This window comes from Hyperoodon ampullatus (assembly GCF_949752795.1).
Source record: "Hyperoodon ampullatus genome assembly, chromosome: 18".
Lineage (NCBI taxonomy): Eukaryota > Metazoa > Chordata > Mammalia > Artiodactyla > Ziphiidae > Hyperoodon > Hyperoodon ampullatus.
The window spans coordinates 39312400-39330223 of record NC_136931.1 but is presented as its reverse complement, the minus strand read 5'-3'; the positions used below and the strand labels follow the sequence as shown (position 1 = coordinate 39330223).

The 17824-nt window shown below is 45.1% G+C and overlaps 1 long non-coding RNA gene and 1 pseudogene across 2 annotated transcripts in view; both read left to right on the top strand.

The window, feature by feature from the left end:
* Positions 1-270: 270 nt before the first annotated feature.
* Positions 271-4383, top strand: LOC307066493. The gene is made up of 2 exons (XR_013811378.1): positions 271-373; positions 4145-4383. It is a non-coding gene; the product is annotated as an uncharacterized lncRNA (long non-coding RNA).
* A 6587-nt stretch (positions 4384-10970) lies between these two features.
* The window catches only part of LOC307066099 (zinc finger protein 541-like), a 53147-nt pseudogene continuing 46293 nt past the window's right edge, over positions 10971-17824 (top strand). The window contains exon 1 of the transcript in view: positions 10971-11277. The product of the transcript in view is annotated as a zinc finger protein 541-like (transcript). The remainder of the gene's footprint in view (positions 11278-17824) is intronic.

Below are 17824 nucleotides of genomic sequence, written 5' to 3'. Positions count from 1 at the left end.
GCAAAGCTCTCCAGGTTCCTTCCCAAGGGAGGAAAAATACGGAAAGAAACAAGATAACTCCTCTAACAACAAAATCCCTTTTCCTACCTAGATCTCCCCAGTTCAGTGTTGCTTTCTTCTTTCTTCCCAAAATTGCCAATCTCCCCCAGTTTTACACCTGTGCCCTTGCTTTGGCGACCCAAGTTCTGATTGCCCCTGCCTTTCCACCACCTGCTTTCAGGGCAAAAGAAGTTGGATGAGTGTCCCGAATTTATTACCCAGCATTCCAGGAGGAAATATCTAATGGTCTGTCACCTGAACCCCCTTCACTGTGCGACCTAAACTGGGCCCTCCTGTTCCCTGGAGGTTCTTTCATTCACTCGCACTTGTCCTGGTGAGTTTCCTCCCTTTGCATTTGTCTGAGGACATCCACTTTGTCAGATGGATTCCTTTCTTTCGCAGAAGGGTTTCTCATCAATGCAAGGGTCTCTGTACCAATGGTGAAACCATTAGAAGTTGCTGCTTTGGGAGGTCAGATGAGGAAAAGGGTTATTTATTGTACATGTTGACTGCTCTGTAGGAATGCAGACATTTATTAGATTGGTGTATGTTTTATCATTTATTGCAAAGAAACCCTTTTTTTTTTCCTCTAGCTCAGCAACTTAGATACCTGCAGGGGATGGGCAGGTAAAGGCCCAGACTGGGAAACCTAAGATTGTGTTCCCCATCTAAGCGATGCCAGCCAGTGGAAATGGCCAAGTGGAAATGTTGGGGCAGTGTTGCCAGAACTTTTACTTTCTTTTTTTTTTTTTCCAGAAGAAACCAGAACACTGTCTTTATGTGAAGCTTTTTGATCTTTAAATGTTGACAACCAATTTAATAAGTATTTAAAGACCTTTATTTAAATATTTAATATATTTATTAAAATTATTAAATTTTAAATTATTAAAGTATTTAAATATAAGTATTTAAAGACCTTATTAAAGACCACACCAAGGTGTGGGAGCTTGCAAAACACGTTACTGGCCACCAGCTTGGAATTTTGGGTTTAGGTTAGACACATATACACACCTATTTGGGCCCATGCGTCCATGCTGGACTTTTTCTCTTGAGAGCAGCAGTTCTCAGACTTCTTTATCTTAGGACCCCTTTACACTTAAAAATTATTGAAGACCTCAGGGTCTTTTTGTGCATGTGAACTGTATCTGCTGATATTTGCTGTATTAAAAGTTTAAACATAAATTTTAAAAAATTAATTCATTTAAAAATATCAATAGTAAACCCATTATATATTAACATAATTGACATTTTAATTAAAAAACTATATTTCAGAAGATAAAAACTTTAGCAAGAATAGTGGCATCGTTTTGGGGGGTGCTGCGTTCGGTCTTTGTTGCTGTGCGCAGGCTTTTCTCTAGTTCTGGTGAGCGGGGGCTGCTCTTCATTGCAGTGAACAGGCTTCTCATTGCAGTGAACAGGCTTCTCATTGCAGTGGCTTCTCTTGTTGCAGAGCACGGGCTCTAGGCACATGGGCTTCAGTAGTTGTGGTTCACGGGTTTAGTTGCTCTGCGGCATGTGAGATCTTCCCGTACCAGGGCTGGAACCCGTGTCCCCTGCATTGTTAGGCGGATTCTTAACCACTGTGCCACCAGGGAAGTCCCGTTTTACATTTTTAGAGTCATCTGGAGTCTTATATCTGCTTCTGCATTCAGCCTTTTGAGATAAGTCCTGTAGCCCCTGGAAAGTTTCACTGAATAGGAAGGGCAGATAACATCTAAATATTGTTATGAAAATAATTTTGACCTCAGAGACTCCGTGAAAGACTCTCGAGGACCCCGGGGGTCCTCTCATTGTCCTCACTACGAAAATGTCTATTCTAGGTTTTAACGATTGTCTGCATTTTCTGGTAGGAAGAGCTTGTGGAGTGAGAAACTTTGATGTCTCTTTTCCTCGTTTAGTTAATTCTATGTAAGAAGTCTCTCTGGCAAGTGCAATCATAGCCTTCTGATTCCTCTGTGTCGTTCTGTTTTCCAGCATAAGCTTTATATCTGCTTTTTAAATGAGCGATCAGAGGAAATGAGTGAAACTTACGGTGAAAATTCTATATTGGTTCCATGGCTAGAGGAGGAGTTTTCCTTGGTTGTTCAAGTGAAGAATGTAAGTGCAGAGTATAGGGCAGGAATCCCAGCGTCAAGCGTGGAATCACAGCACAGTGAGTGGTTAAGGGTGAGGGCTTTGAAGTCAGACTTCCCAGGGTTGAATGCTAACCTTGATTTGGGACAAGTTACTTAACTTGTGTGGACTTTATTCACCTCATCCATAAAATAGGGTCAATAATATAGTTTATGCCTCAAAGGGATGTTGTGGGAATTAAATGAAGTGATATATAAGTGATTGCAGTGATGCTTGAAACATGATAACGCTTTGGTAAATGTTTGCTGCTATTCTTAGTATTATGATGGTGGTTATTATGGGGGCCAGGCCGGAAGGTAAGTGGGGACTGTGGGACCTGGAGGCCATTGCCCCATCCAGAGATGGCCGTTGTCCCTCACTCTATCCTATTATTACCTATCCGGGAATATCAAATCTAATCATTTTCAAGAGAAGGCAGAAAGTCATATCTCTAGGTGTAATCTCCCCATTAAAAAAAATGTTGGTGGCTGATCCAATTTTTATTTATTTTTTATATTTGGGGTATTCAGGCAATCTGATCCAATTTTTTTTTTCTTTTCTTTTTTTTTTTTTTTGATCCAATTTTTAAAAACACTGTGTAGGTTAAACAAAAGAAGCCTGTAGATTACAACAATGTTTGGAGTGGGAAAATAAGGAAAGAATTGGCATCGGCGGGGTAAAAGCTGCAAGTCTCTCCTACCTCCCAGCTCCCAACAACCTGATGTTACTGAGACATGATCACTGTGTCCCTGGTAACACTGATGCACAGAGAGGAAGAGAAGGTGGCTCTTGGTGGGGAGTGGGAGGTGGCAAAGCTGACACACCAACAGGTTAGGGCTGCTCAAAGAGGAAGAGAGGTGGCCCAATGGAATCCTGTCACTCATAAGGAAAGGGATGCTGAGAGCCTTCTTTGATCAGAGTTCTGTGACCAGCAAGATGCTATCAGAAGTATAGACACATAAGGTAGAGTCAAAGTCATCCTAGAGCTTACAGTCCGGGGGAAAATAGAAGAACCTGAAAGATAATTAAATTTTGAAGCCATTCAGGATGAGTGTTACATGGATTTTCAGACAAGTGCTTATCAGAGTTGAGAGGAGGGGGAAGTAACCTCAGACTTAGTTATGTTGGGAGTATTCTCTGCAGTAGAGGGGGCGTTTCGGTCTTCTTTGGAAGCGTTTCATTTGGTAAAGCCGAGTGAAGAGAAGGTGGTCAAGGGCAACGGCACAAATCAGTGTCATAAATTCAGATGTCTCGAGGGGCTGGGCAGGGCATATAGATGAGCGGTATGGCCAGGTGTGAGAGGTTAGGGAGTGGTGAGGACTGTGGCAAACTGGAGAGTGCATGCTGTGTCTAAAGGCAGCTGTGGCTTCTCAGCTCCAGCCAGTTGTTGCTTTGTGGACTCAGTGTTGACAGAGCATCAGATATTTTTCCCCAGGTTTTTAAATAGAATTTGGATAACCTTATTTTCAATGCAGTGTCCCAGGTGGTAGCCACAAGCCATTTGTAGCTAACTTAATTAAAATTAAATAAAATAAAGAACTTAGTTTGTCAGTTGCACTAGCTGCATTTCTAGCTGCTCATTAACTGCATGTGCTGAGTGGCTGTCATTGGACAATGCAGATTTAGAACATTTCCAGCAGCTCAGAAAGTTCTTTTGGACAGTGATACTCTGTCCAAAAAAACTCTGACAAATTTTTCAACTTGGTAACTAATTGAAAAATATTGAAATTTACTGCAGGCTGAGTAAAACATTTTTATAGAACAGGTAGATATTGAAATTGTTCTCTCCCTTCCCTCCAAACAAGGCCTCAGTAAATATTATTTACCTAATTGTGGATTTATGGCTGCGGTCTAGAATCTATGGTGGGTTACTTTCCCAAGAGGTTGTAGCATTTCACAGGAGAATCTCTTTCTCCTCCTACCCCACCAGTTGTGGAATGATAGGCCTTTTTATTATTTTTATTTTTATTTATTTTATTTTATTTCTTTGCAGTACGCAGGCCTCTCACTGCTGTGGCCTCTTCCGTTGCGGAGCACAGGCTCGGGACGCACAGGCTCAGCGGCCATGGCTCATGTGCCCAGCCGCTCCGTGGCATGTGGGATCCTCCCGGACTGGGGCACGAACCCGTGTCCCCTGCATCGGCAGGCGGACTGTCAACCACTGTGCCACCAGGGAAGCCCCGATAGGCCTTTTTCAAAAGAAAAATAAAATAAAATTGCTTTGGATCCCCAGTGTTGACTTAAACTGTTTTTTAAACTATTAAACAAGGCCTAAATGATGCTAAAATGAGGCACAAGTTCCTAAAGCTTACAGCTCTCGTGCCACCATAAAGCCAAAGTCAATTTGCCAATCAAATAGAAACAAAGCAACCGAACTAATGTAACTCAAATTACAAACATTAATTTAATGAGAGGGCTGCTATTTTGCTGGAATGTAACGGCTTCCTTGAAACAAATACTTTGCAGACTGCCACACCGGGCCCTTTTGGGTTTAACAGGCCCTGTGGTATCTCAGATCTCCCATCCGTTTTTCAGTTTGAACTGCAGCAAAACCTCCACTTGTACCATGATGTCCACTGGCTTTAGTTGAGCCCAAAAGCATTATCATGAGCTCAATCCACCTCTATCCTCTTCTCATTAGCCTGCAGCAATTAAAGTAGTCCTAGTCAGCGTTAGTGGCATTAGTGCAATCCTAAACAAAGCCCGGGCATTGAAACCAAATGGTAGTATTACTGGGTTATAAAGTGGTAATCCAATAATCCAGATATACAGATTTTCTTGTTTAGATTGTTCTCAAAACGAAAGCACAAAATTACAAAAGTCTTGTAAAGAGTAGTTGGACGCTTGGGAATGTCTCCAGGGGACCAGAAACCCTGCCCTACAGGGACTAGCGGGGAGCTCTGTGCATAGAGGGTGCTAAAACTTGTTGAATTGAATTTATCTGTTGACAGAACAAGAGCAAGTTCAGTACTGGTTGAGCGGGGTGGGGGGGGGGTGTTGCTTTACTATCTGGAAAAGGATGTAAATGTCAAAGCCCAGCCTTTGGACTTCTGGCATGCCTGCCTGAGGTTGTAACCGGACCAGTTTGTTCTATGGACTATAGGAGTATGTTGGAAGGAAGGCAATTTCGGCATTGGGGAAATCCCGAGACATAATCCTGTCTTCCACCCCGCCCCCATTGGCACCTTTTGTGTTTTCTAGTATAATTGGTGCAGTGCAGTCTACAGATTAATTTATAGGGAATCAGTATTGTGCAGCGGGTAAGAACACAAGCTCTAAAGTCAAGATATCTGGGTTTGGGCTTCCCTGGTGGCGCAGTGGTTGAGCGTCCGCCCGCCGATGCAGGGGACACGGGTTCGTGCCCCGGTCCGGGAAGATCCCACATGCCGTGGAGTGGCTGCGCCCGTGAGCCATGGCCGCTGAGCCTGTGCGTCCAGAGCCTGTGCTCCGCAACGGGAGAGGCCACAACAGTGAGAGGCCCGCGTACCGCAAAAATAAATATATACAAAAAAAAATAATAATCTGTGTTTAAGATCTGGTTCAACTACCTGTTAGCTGTGTGAGTGTGGACAAATGATTTACCCTCTCAGAGTCCCTTTTCTTCTCTGCAAAGTGGGAGTAATGATAGAACCGACCTCGGGGTCGTTGTGAGGGGTGAGTGAATTAAGGCCCGAAGAGCACTTGGTGTGCTACCTGACAAGGAGAAAACGCTTACAGTTTTACTTTATAAGATGTTGCTTTATGTTACTTTTAAGTAATGCTTTATGTTTTATTTTATTTGCTTGTTTTTATAGTCGGGAGGTGAAGGAGATGGGTTCTTTTCCCCTTGGAGTGCTGGGAACACTTTAGAGCAGCACTGTAGAAGAAACTTTGGAATTGGCAGAGAAATTCACTTTGCCTTAAAATATAAACTTCTGTCATCCACATTCCCTTGTCTGCAATTTAGAATTCCCAGAAGCTCTGAAAATACTGAGGTGGCTCAGACCTCTTTGTGGCCACACCTGAACTCACATATTGCTCTTTCCTGTCTTTATTTATTCTGTTTACTGTGAGCTGTCAGGGTTTCAATGCAGAAAGAATGATTTGGTCACCAGGTGCTGCCCTGGACCCACTGGCGGTTACTTACAGTGTGGCGTATGCATTGATTTACCTTTCTGAATCCCTCAGATTGTGAATTCTGAAACTCACTTGGGTCCCGGAGTTCTGGTACAGGATTTCAGACCTGCAGTGAACTTTAATTTGAGCCCCCTCAGTAGGCTACTTAACACAGACACACAGGTGGACACATAATGTGACACTCAGACGTTACACTTGCAGCTAGTCTATTCCATTGCAACATGAAAGCTTTAAAAACAGTCGAAACCTATGGCCTAGGAAACTAGCCCAAACTCCAGTTATTCTAGGATCCACTCGATTTATCAGTGAGTCGTCAAGCGTTTATTAAATGTCTCGCTATGGACAGAATTACGCGTGATAGCCCAGAATGGAAACAACCCGAATACTCATCAGCAGATGAATGGATGAAGAAAATGTGTTCTATCCACACAGTGGAATAGTGTTCATCCATAAAAGGGAATAAAGTGATGATATGTGCCCCAAGGGGGGGATCAAACTCGAAAATGCTATGCTTAGTGAAAGCAGCCAGACAGAAAAGGCTGCATATTGTTTGATGCCATTTATGTGAAATGGATGGCCCTCTCCATACTTTGCATACGTCATAACTTTTTGTTGAAAAACTGGACATTTTGAATATTATAATATGGTACCTCTGGGAATCAGATTCTCCCCCGCACCTCCACCCCAGGCTTTGCTGTTGTCCAGTGTGGGTTCTAATTGTTTGTTTGTTTAGTGACTTCTCTAGGCTATTTTTAGAAAGACTGTATTTTTTGTCACGCGTGGTCAGTGAAGTCTCTCTTCAGAGATTTGACAGAGATTTCCTTAAGTGTCCAAAGAGACATTTGACAGAGATTTCCTTAAATGTTCAAAGCAAAGCAAACAAACCCCACATCAAACAACTCACAGTCTCTGCAGTTGACATCTGGGTGAGTGTTGGGACAGGCCTTCAACATTCAGCAGGCAGCTTACAGCTTACATCGGGTCTTCATTGCTGTGTGCAGGCTTTCTCTAGTTGCGGCGAGCGGGGGCTACTCTTCCTTGCGGTGCACGGGCTTCTCATTGCGGTGGCTTCTCTTGTTGCGGAGCGTGGGCTCCAGGCACGCGGGCTTCAGTAGTTGTGGCACGTGGGCTCAGTAGTTGTGGCGCACGGGCTTAGTTGCTCCGCGACATGTGAGATCTTCCCGGACCAGGGATCGAACCCGTGTCCCCTGCATCGGCAGGCGGACTCCTAACCACTGCACCACCAGGGAAGTCCAATAGCTCTTTGCTTTTTATTGCTGGATAATATCCCATTATATGATGTACCGCAGTTCGTTTATCCATTCTTCTGTTGAGAGACATCTTGGTTGCTTCCAGTTTTTGGCAGTTATGAATAAAGCTGCTATAAACATTTGTATGGACATAAGTTTTCAGCTTATTGGGGTGGATACCTAGAAGTGCGATGGCTGGATGGTATGGTAAGGCCCTGTTTATGTTTAGCTTTGTAAGAAACTGCCAGTGTGGAGCCCTTTCAGAGCCCTTGTTCCCCAAAGCATCTCACTCTCCAGCTTTTCTCCCTGGCTTTCAGTGCTGTCTGTTGTCGGCCTCAGTTAATATCCTTTGCCCCAGGCTGCAGTGACTGGTTGACTGCCTTGAATGTTTTTGACAAATGCCTTCCCCATGGCCACTCTCTGCTCTGAGCAAATTCTGAGTTAGACACAACTCAGAAGGCAACTCCCAAAGGCAACACCTTTTCATTAGACCTTCAGAAGCTATTTGACAGGTCAGGACAGACAGCCTCAGTTCTTTGAGAACAAGGTCCTGTCTGCTCCCTCCCACACCAGGAACCCACAAGAGAAGGGGGGTGCTGTCTTCAGAATCACTGCTGAGCTGGAGAGTGGGGAAGCGGGGGTGGTTCATTCCCCTTTCTCTTGATAAGTGTTTGCTTGGTTGCTGTGAACCTTACTATTTTCCACAGTTCAGACAAGGTAGATTGTTTTCACTGTTTCTATGCTGGCATGGGTGGGAAGTTTTTAAATGAGTAATTCAAGCTTTTTACCCTTATAGGTCTTTTCAGATAGTCTGTCTCCTCGAGTCAGTTTTGGTAATTTATATCTTTCTAGAAATCTGTCCGTTTTTCTCCGAGTTGCCTAATTTGTTGGCATGCAGTTGTTCATAGTATTCCTTTACAATCCTTTGAATTTTGTAAGATCATGAGTGATGTCCCTTCTTTAATTTCTGATTTTAATATTTTGACTCTTTTCTCTCTTTTTCTTTTTAGGATCAATTCTACTAGTTTACATGTTACATAGTTTATTCCTTTTCTCTGGCGGTTACGGTTAGATTCTTTGAGTGTGAATACTTGAAGTATGAAGTGAATCTTCATCTTTCTTTTTGTTTTTACTAAATGATTCAAAACCTGTGGTAGTGTTTGAGCCAAAGTGTACAAGGTACAGTCTTATGCCTTGTCTGGAAAAGTCTGTGTAGACTCTTGAATCCTGGTTTTCCTGTGCATTGAGTTCTGCACTGACTCCTGCCTTTCCTCAGTCTGCAGGTGGTGGTAGTCCTTGTCTTCTAGCCTCGTTTCTGTTGAGAAGTTGTAAATGATCTGCCTGGTCTTCCTGGTAGTCTTTAGGGTTTTCTCTTGGTCTTTAGGGTTCTGCAGTTCTGCTTGTGTGTCGAGGAGTGAACTCATTTTTTTTTTGTCCTGCTCTGGCCTTGCAGTGCTTGTTCATGATTAACTATATACCTTCAAGAATCATATCTTTAAGTCTGGAGCCCTGTGTTTCCGCAGTTCTGGAAATCCCTCCGCCATCCTGAGGTAGCATGTCTTCTCCATCCTCTCCTCTTCCCTTTCAGGACCCCTTTTAGGCATATGTTGGACTTTTGCATTTGCTTCTTCATTTGTATTTTCCATTTGTTTCTTTCTCTGCACTGAATTCTGGGGGAGAATTATCTTCAGATTGCTCTGCCCATTCATTATTTGTCTCTTCAGCACTGTTTATCTGCTGTTTAACCCTCCCAGTGAGTTTTAAATTTACAAGTCTTTCATTTCTAGAAGTTTCATTTGTTTCTTTTAAAAAATGTCCTTGCCCCTTGTGTCTTCTTCTTTTCTCTGCCAGGTTTTGTTGTCTCTCGTCCTGTTTTTAACTAGTTCTTGTGATGCTTTTCAAGGCTTGTGTGTGGTGTTTTTCTTTCATTTATTTAGTTTTCCTGTGGATGGCTTGGCTCTTCCAGGGTCCCAGGTCTCCCTTGCCTGTGAACTCAAGTCCCTGTTTCCTTTTCCATGTGTTTGTTACAACCTCAGGTCCCAGTCTCCAGGGTAGTGCTCTTTAAGAGAAATATAATATGAGCCATGTATATAATTTAAAATTTGCAAATAGCCACATTAAAAAATAAAGAGGTAGATGAAATTAATTTTAATAACATATTACATTTAAGCCAGTAGATCCGAAATATTATCATTTCAACATGTAATCAATATGAAAATGAATTATTTGGGGTACTAAGTCTTCCAAATCCAGTGTATTTGACACTCACAGCAGGTCTCAATTCGGGGCCACATTTCCAGTGTGTCATCACCACATGTGACTGGTGGCCACCATATTGGATGACAGTTCCAGGCCCTGTATTGGAGTCTGACTTTCCCCTTGGGCCAACTTGTGCTCGCACCTGTGGCTTTGAGTTTCCTCATTGTTGCTGGCACTTGGGGTCTTACCTGTCTCTTGAGCTTGACTCTGTATTAAAAATGGTCTTTTCTCATATCTCTATGTGTTTATAGTTGGAGAAAGAGGTCAGTTTAGTCCACCATGTTGCCAAAATCCTTTCATTTATTCCTTACAACCATCTTTTTTTTTCATCTTCTTCTTCTTTTTTTTTAATTTTTATAGGGGTATAGTTGATTTACAATGTTGTGTTAGTTTCAGGTGTACAGCAAAGTGAATCAGTTATACATATACATATATCAACTCTTTTTTGAGATTCGTTTCCCACATAGGCCATTACAGAGTATTGAGTAGAGTTACCTGTACTATACAGTAGGTTCTTATTAGTTATCTGTTTTATATATAGTAGTGTGTATGTCAATCCCAATCTCACAATTTATCCCTTCCCCCCACCATCCCCTGGTAAACATAAATTTGTTTTCTACATCCATGACTCTACTTCCGTTTTATAAATAAGTTCATTTATATCCCCCTTTTTTTTAGATTCCACATATAAGTGATATCCTATGATATTTGTCTTTCTGTGTCTGACTGACTTCACTCAGTATGACAATCTCTAGGTCCATCCATGTTGCTCCAAATGGCATTAGTTTGTTCTCTTTTATTGCTGAGTAATATTGCATTGTATATATGTACCACATCTTCTTTATCCATTCCTCTGTTGATGGACATTTCGGTTGCTTTTTCCTTACAACCATCTTATGATGGAGGTACTCTTACGCTCAGTTTACAGATGAGGAAACTAGGGCTCATGGACCTTAAGTGACTTGCCCAAGGTCATGTGGCTGTTAAGTGGCCGAGAACAAACCCCCATACAGGTCTGTTTGAATTCCAAGTCCACGCTCTATCCACCATGTGTGTTGCCATCTCATAATTGTGATTCGTCCTCGTTCATTCTCAGGAAATAAACACCACCAAGAGCTCTCTCCTCCCTGACTCCTTACACAGCCTTGCTTGTCTAGAGAGTAGCTGTTGGCTGAGACCTGGTAGTGGAGAGCCATGGACCAGTGCAGCCTGGTGGACAAGGGCACCCTTCCATCCGAGATGCACCTCCCTTCGTTTCCCGAGAGCCAGGCGCTCAAATGCAGCGACACCCTCAACCGGGATCTGGGGCCTGGCTCACGAGACCTGCTGTACGACGGCCTGAGCCACTTGGACCTGGACCCCAGCCTCCTGATGCCTGACGCGCCCAGCGAGATGCTGGAGGACAACTTGGATGCCCTGTCCGTGTATTCAGGGAAGGACAGTGACTCCATGAAGCCGCTGGTGGAGTATGCAGATCCAGAATCTCAGACTGCCTTACGATAATACCCACTCTGCTTTCCCCCCAGAGTGCCAGCAGTAAGAAGCAAAAGAAGAAATGAAAGTAAAAGCACTTTGCAGGCTGCGAAGCACTGGACAGAGGGTAGTGATTTTTACCAATACTGTTAGAATACCTTCCCACAGTCCATTGATGCAGTTCTAAGTCTTTCTCTTCCGCAGCGGAGGAGCAAAGGGAGAACTAGTGGAACAGTCAGAGACGTTGGTTACATCACCTTTTGGTTTACCTTCAGACTTCCGCCATAGGATAAATTTGATTTTTGTTTTTAACCCACTTCATGGGTTCTTGGGTAAGTTGCTTAGACGAGTTGACTTAGAGCTCCTTCGTATTTATAATCACACCACACGCATGGAAGGCCACATCCGGAACAGCCCTGCAGAGCAAATGTCAATGTTAATTGGGATCAGCAGCTCAAGAACTGTCCTGCATACTCGCTAGAATGAAAGACTGCCGAGGCCCGCACTCCACACAATGTAGACAAGCCGTTCGCCTTGTCCCCGTGTTGGAACCATGGCTAAATGTGAAATCCTAGAAACCAAGGCCATCCTTGGTATTGCAGGTGCTGGGCCAGGCCTGGTTACAGTAATTAAGGTTCTCAACCTGAACCACAGAAATTACCTAAAAATGCTGCTAGGGTGAGTACGTGTGCGTTTTGCTGGGCAGAAAAACTGTGATATTTCACCAGATTTTCATATGGGTCTGTGCCCCCCAGTGAATGTTACAAAGCATTAATCTAGTTCAATTTTTCCTAATTTGTTTTAAAGTTGAGGATTTTTTTTTTTGGTTACCTTATTTAAAAAAATCCACTGAATGTTAAATTTTAACTCTTTACACTTCTCTAACTTAAATTCAGATTCATACAAATGGATATGCTTATATATTTTAATTAGAAAGTGATATAGATTTATATAGAAAAGTTAGAAAATAAAGAAAAGTAATAACAATTAAAATCCCCACCATGGCTCCCACACGTGGATTTTTAAAAAACGTAGGTGAGGCCACTAGGGTACACATGGTTTTGCAGAGATGTATTAAGTGTCTAATTCATTTGAAGTTTCTAAAACTTAGTGAGTCTGCTTTCTTATATGAAGGTAGACTATTCGGTTGTCATTGTAATGGTTATTCCATTGTATTGTCGGACCATATTCTTGCCTGATAGACTGTTACAGTGGATCTGTGAATAACTTTTCCATTGACTTTTCTCTTGGATGAGTTCTTCGCACATATTCCTCCGTGTAGGCTTGCTGGTTGGAGAACACACACAGTTTTAGAGCTTGTGCACATGCTTTCTGGGAAGAGCAAGTGGCTTCCCGGGCCAGTGACTCAATGTGCCTGTTTTTCAGTGTCCCTGCCAATTTCTTTTTTTTTTTTTTTTTTGCATTACACGGGCCTCTCACTGTTGTGGCCTCTCCCTTGCGGAGCACGGGCTCCGGACGCGCAGGCTCAGCGGCCATGGCTCACGGGCCCAGCCGCTCCACGGCATGTGGGATCTTCCCGGACCGGGGCACGAACCCGTGTCCCCCGCATCGGCAGGCGGACTCGCAACCACTGCGCCACCAGGGAAGCCCCTGCCAATTTCTTTGAAACCACATTTTGTTCTCTAGTTTAACAGTTGCTTTAATAAGCATTTTATTTATTTATTTATTTTTAGAGAAAAACTTCTGTTTGTTTATTTAGGCTGCGTTGGGTCTTCGTTGCTGCACGCGGGCTTTCTCTATTTGTGGCGAGCGGGGGCTACTCTTCTTTGCGGTGTACGGGCTCTTCATCGCGGTGGCTTCTCGTCGCAGAGCACGGGCTCTAGGTGCACGGGCTTCAGTAATTGTGGCACGTGGGCTCAGTAGTTGTGGCTTGCGGGCTGTAGAGTGCAGGCTCAGTAGTTGTGGCGCACGGGCTTAGTTGCTCTGCGGCATGTGGGATCTTCCCGGACCAGGGCTCGAACCCGTGTCCCTTGCCTTGGCAGGCGGATTCTTAACCACTGTGCCACCAGGGAGGTCCTAATGAGCATTGTATTTGATTTTATTTTATTTTTATTTATTTATTTTAAATACTCATCTTTTTTAAAAAAAATTATTATTATTTATTTATTTGGTTGCACCAGGTGTTAGTTGTGGCAGGCAGGCTCCCTAGCTGTGGTATGCGAACTCTTAGTTGCCACATGCATATGGGATCTAGTTCCCTGACCAGGGATCGAACCCGGGCCCCCTGCATTGGGAGCGCGGAGTCTTATCCACTGTGCCACCAGGGAAGCCTTCTAATGAACATTTTAAAAGTAAGTTATCAAGGCAAGGACTTTCCCACATGGGAGTCCTATTTTCCCTCATTTAAACTGTTAGAATCATTCGACCACTCAACACAGCAGCTTTTCCTATGAAGAAGATGTAGACCAGACAGGTTAAGTGACAAATGGCCAGAGACAGAGTTGGGATGAGAGTCGAGGTTCCTTTCTGCTGTGTCTCTCAAGCTACATCTCAGGCTCAGAGAATTAGCATTTGGGGTCCTTTAGTGTAGTATGCACGCCCTGACCTGTTGGGTTCTTGGGTCCAGCCTCTGCTGCATCCTAGATGAAGGGCAGTTTTTAAACTTGCTATCACATGAGGCAGTCTAATCCATCTTAAGGGGTAGAAAAATCTTCCATGATTCATCCATGCAACAGTTACTGTGTGCCTACGAGTACAGGAATGGGAATCCCAGGAGCTAGGAACACAGCAGCAAGCCTGCAGAGTTCTTAGGTCTTGTATCCACTGTCCTTACGTTTCTAGTGATTTAAACTCAGCTTCCCTATACTTTTTTTTACACATCTTTTTACTATAAATTTATTTATTTATTTTTGGCTGCATTGGGTCTTCGTTGCTGCATGTGGGCTTTCTCTAGTTGCAGCAAGCGGGGGCTACTTTTCGTTGCAGTTCACGGGCTTCTCATTGAGGTGGCTTCTCTTGTTGCGGAGCACGGGCTCTGGGCGCGTGGGCTTCAGTAGTCGTGTCTCGTGGGCTCTAGAGCGCAGGCTCAGTAGTTGTGGCGCACGGGCTTTGCTGCTCCGCAGCATGTGGGATCTTCCTGGACCAGGGCTTGACCCCATGTCCCTTGCATTGGCAGGCGGATTCTTAATCACTGCGCCACCAGGGAAGTCCCTCTCTTTACCTTTTATTCATCAAATCTAGCTCTGCCCCTTGTAGCAAGACAGAAGCAGTGTGCTCCCTCCTCCACATCCTGGCCCTTCAGCTACTTGAAGACATCTCCCTCTCACACATGGACATTCCCAGCCTCTTCACCTGTTCCTCTGATGAGGTGATTCGTGGAAATACCTTTTATCATTTACCCAAGAAGTACATAAACATGGAAAATTCAGATATACAGGAAAAGGAAAATTAAGTTGATCCATGATCCTACCAATCAATCCCATTCTGTTTGTTTCTATTCAAATTTATTTGTCCCTTCTAAAGACTAGATCATTCCGTTTTTCAGCAATCCTCTTGTTACTGGCACAGCACTTAGTGGTATGGCATGAACATCCTTTCACGTCATCGGATATTTTCCTACAGTTGTATCTTAAATGCCTGCGCCATAGACCATTGAGACCAGAATACAGTCACCCACCTGCCCTCGTGTCAGTTATTAGGTGGTTTCTCACTTTTCACCAGGAAAAACAATGCTGCAGTTAACTCGCTGGCAGTTAACTGCAAGATCTCCGTTAATTTGTACGGATCTGCCTTAATTTCCTTAATTAAAAAACCCAGAGTGGAATTGGCTGGGAGAAAGGACTTAAACTTTTCTAAGATTTTGCCTTGTGCATTTCTGGATTGCACTTGCAAGTGTGCTGTTGATGTTACCGTCATGAAGTCCTGCCTGTCCAGTCACTCTATCCTGGAAGCACTCAGACTGTTGCTGTCCCCTCCCTTACCCCCCAAGTGTGGCTTCAAGATTGGGTGCCGCCCTGGAGGTGTGGCCTGACCAGGGTCCCTTCTCCCCCTCACCTGGTGCTAAGCCTGGTCTTCTCTGCGAGTGAAGCTGCTGAAGTTGGGGTTCTCGGCCAACTCCCTGAGTTGGACTCAGCTGCTGAAGTTGGTCCGAGGGTGGTAGAGTGCTTCCGCCCGGGCTCCGATGTCCCCGGATGTCATAACCTGTGCTTTCTCCCTCTGTCTAGACCTGGGGTTAGGCGTGTTCAAGGTGCCCAAAGAGGCTAACGAAGGAGGCAGGGCCACGTCTGGGAGCACAAGGAAAGGAAAGCGGCAGCACAGTTCCCCACAGAACACACTCCTGGACTGCAGCCTCTGCGGGAAGGTGTTCAGCAGCGCCAGTTCTCTCAGCAAGCACTACCTGACCCACAGCCAGGAGAGGAGACACGTGTGCAAAATTTTCAGCAAGGCCTTTAAGCGTCAGGACCACCTGTATGTAGGAGTCTGGTTGGGACGTCTGTTCAGGGGGTTGCTGGGGGCTGGGCGTGTTCCTGGTTCTTTTGCATCCCCTCCCATCCACCTGCACTGCCCCCCACCGTCAGGTGTCCCAGGTGTGTGCGACCTGTGCTCCTCCCTCGGCCAGTGTTTGTGGGGGGCAGGGCCTACACTGCCCCGGACAGCCCGCCCTCCCCAGCCTCCAGATTCACTGCAGTGAGGAGAGTGCCGCTGCGATTTGCAGACAGGACCCTTGTGCTTTAAAAACACACTCCAGATGCTATTTTGTCATGGAGGGAGTTTGGCTAACTGTGTAGAGAAATTTTCAGAGTCCCTGGTAGGTGTCTGAGCAGAACAGATATGCACTCCATAAGGAATATATGTTGGGATAACACCAGGGCGTAAGGGGTTCTGAGATGCCTGTTTCTAGAACATGGCAATGGAGTGTTCACTCTTTTTTTTCCCTTAATTCCCCCTTTTATTAACTTAGTTTTTTTTTAAACCTGACTTTAAAAAGCAAGCTCAGTGTAAGAGGAGCAGAATTCCATTTGTTCTTCATGTCTTAGAAATGATAAGCTTTACTTGCTGCCGAGGGAGGAGAGACAGACTTTCAAACTGAGAGAGTCGTAAGTGGGAGAGGACGATCCCTTGCATGTTTACAGCTCGCCCGGCCTTTACTGAGGCTTCGATGGATCCCGCTTTCATTGTATCCTCTCCCCTCTCGCCATTAAGGATGGGAAATGATTTACTCCTGTCACAAGCTGGTAACAGTTAGGGCTAGAAAGTGGGTCTCCGGATGCCCTCTCTGCTGCTTCCCTCAGATGGAGGCCAAGGGTCCACGTTTGGGAAAGGGTTTCATTATTTACTGGGTCCAATTGATTAGAACCATCCGGAGTAGGATTGTTGGGAACCCAGAGGGTGATTTACCCATTTGTTTATATTTATAATATATTAATGCAGGTATAAGTATGATGTAAATATAATACATACTTTCATTCGTTTATATTTGCAGAAATTATAGGCAAATTTGGCTTTTTCTTTTTCTTTTTTTTTTTTTTTTTCTGTGGGGCTCCCAGGTAGCTGTCTAGAGGACTCCTGTGGGAAGGCAAAGACTCCTTTGTTCAAGGAAGGATCATCCCCAAGTTAGCGTTTCCTCAACTGCGTTCTCAGAACTCTGCATCTCTGGTTCTTGGGATGCTAAAAGGGTCTATTTGAAAAAATGGTTTTGTGGGCAAATAAGTTTGAGAGACATGGAAAGTTCAACAGATCTCTCTTTATCTGCTCTGTGGCTTTTCAGTTTGCTACTAGGAACCTCCAAGAAGTAAAGAGTGTTTTTTCCAAACTTATTTGCCAGCTGGGCCCAAGTCCTCAGGGAGCAACCCTGGAGACTGGTGTTCCTTAGGAACCCACTTTGGGGAACTCTGACTTGGCTCCCACTGATTTTTTTAATCTCAAATTAGGGGTTTGCTTAGGGATGAGGGCAAGAGCTCCCCCTTCCAGACGGCTTTGGCCTTAGCAGGGGTCTTTCCTCATAGGGTCTGAGCAGAGTTTATGAGTTGCGATGCTGCTCTCCCCTGGGGACACGCCTGGGTTCCTGCAGTTAGTGACCCACGCTGAGACACCCGCTAACTTTCTCCTCATATGATTCCAGGACCGGGCACATGCTCACCCACCAGAAGACCAAGCCCTTTGTGTGCAGTGCGCAGGGCTGTAGCAAGAGCTACTGCGACTACCGCTCCCTGCACTGGCACTCCGAGGTCCAGCACGGCCTGTGCATCCTCAAGGAGGCCCCCCCCCGGAGGAGGAGCCCTGCGGGAACTCACCCCGTGCGCACGAGGTGGAAGCCAGCCCGCACCCGCGAGCCTGTGGTCCCTGGTGCCCCCGGAAGCCCTATCCCCCTGCTCCCTCTTGCCCAACCGAGACCTCCTGTGCTGTATCATGAGCAGCATCGTCTGCCAGAAGATCCCTTCTCCCGGGCCAGCCCTGGGAGGGCCTTCAGACAGCAGCGAAGGGAGGAACACGGCCTGTTCCTCCCTGCCCTCATCAGGGTCCTCCTTCTGCGGCCCAGCCAGCACCCCGGCGGCCCCAGGAGCCCTGGCCACTGAGGTTCCCTGGGAGCCCCAGCCCCCACGGAAGGAGCCGGG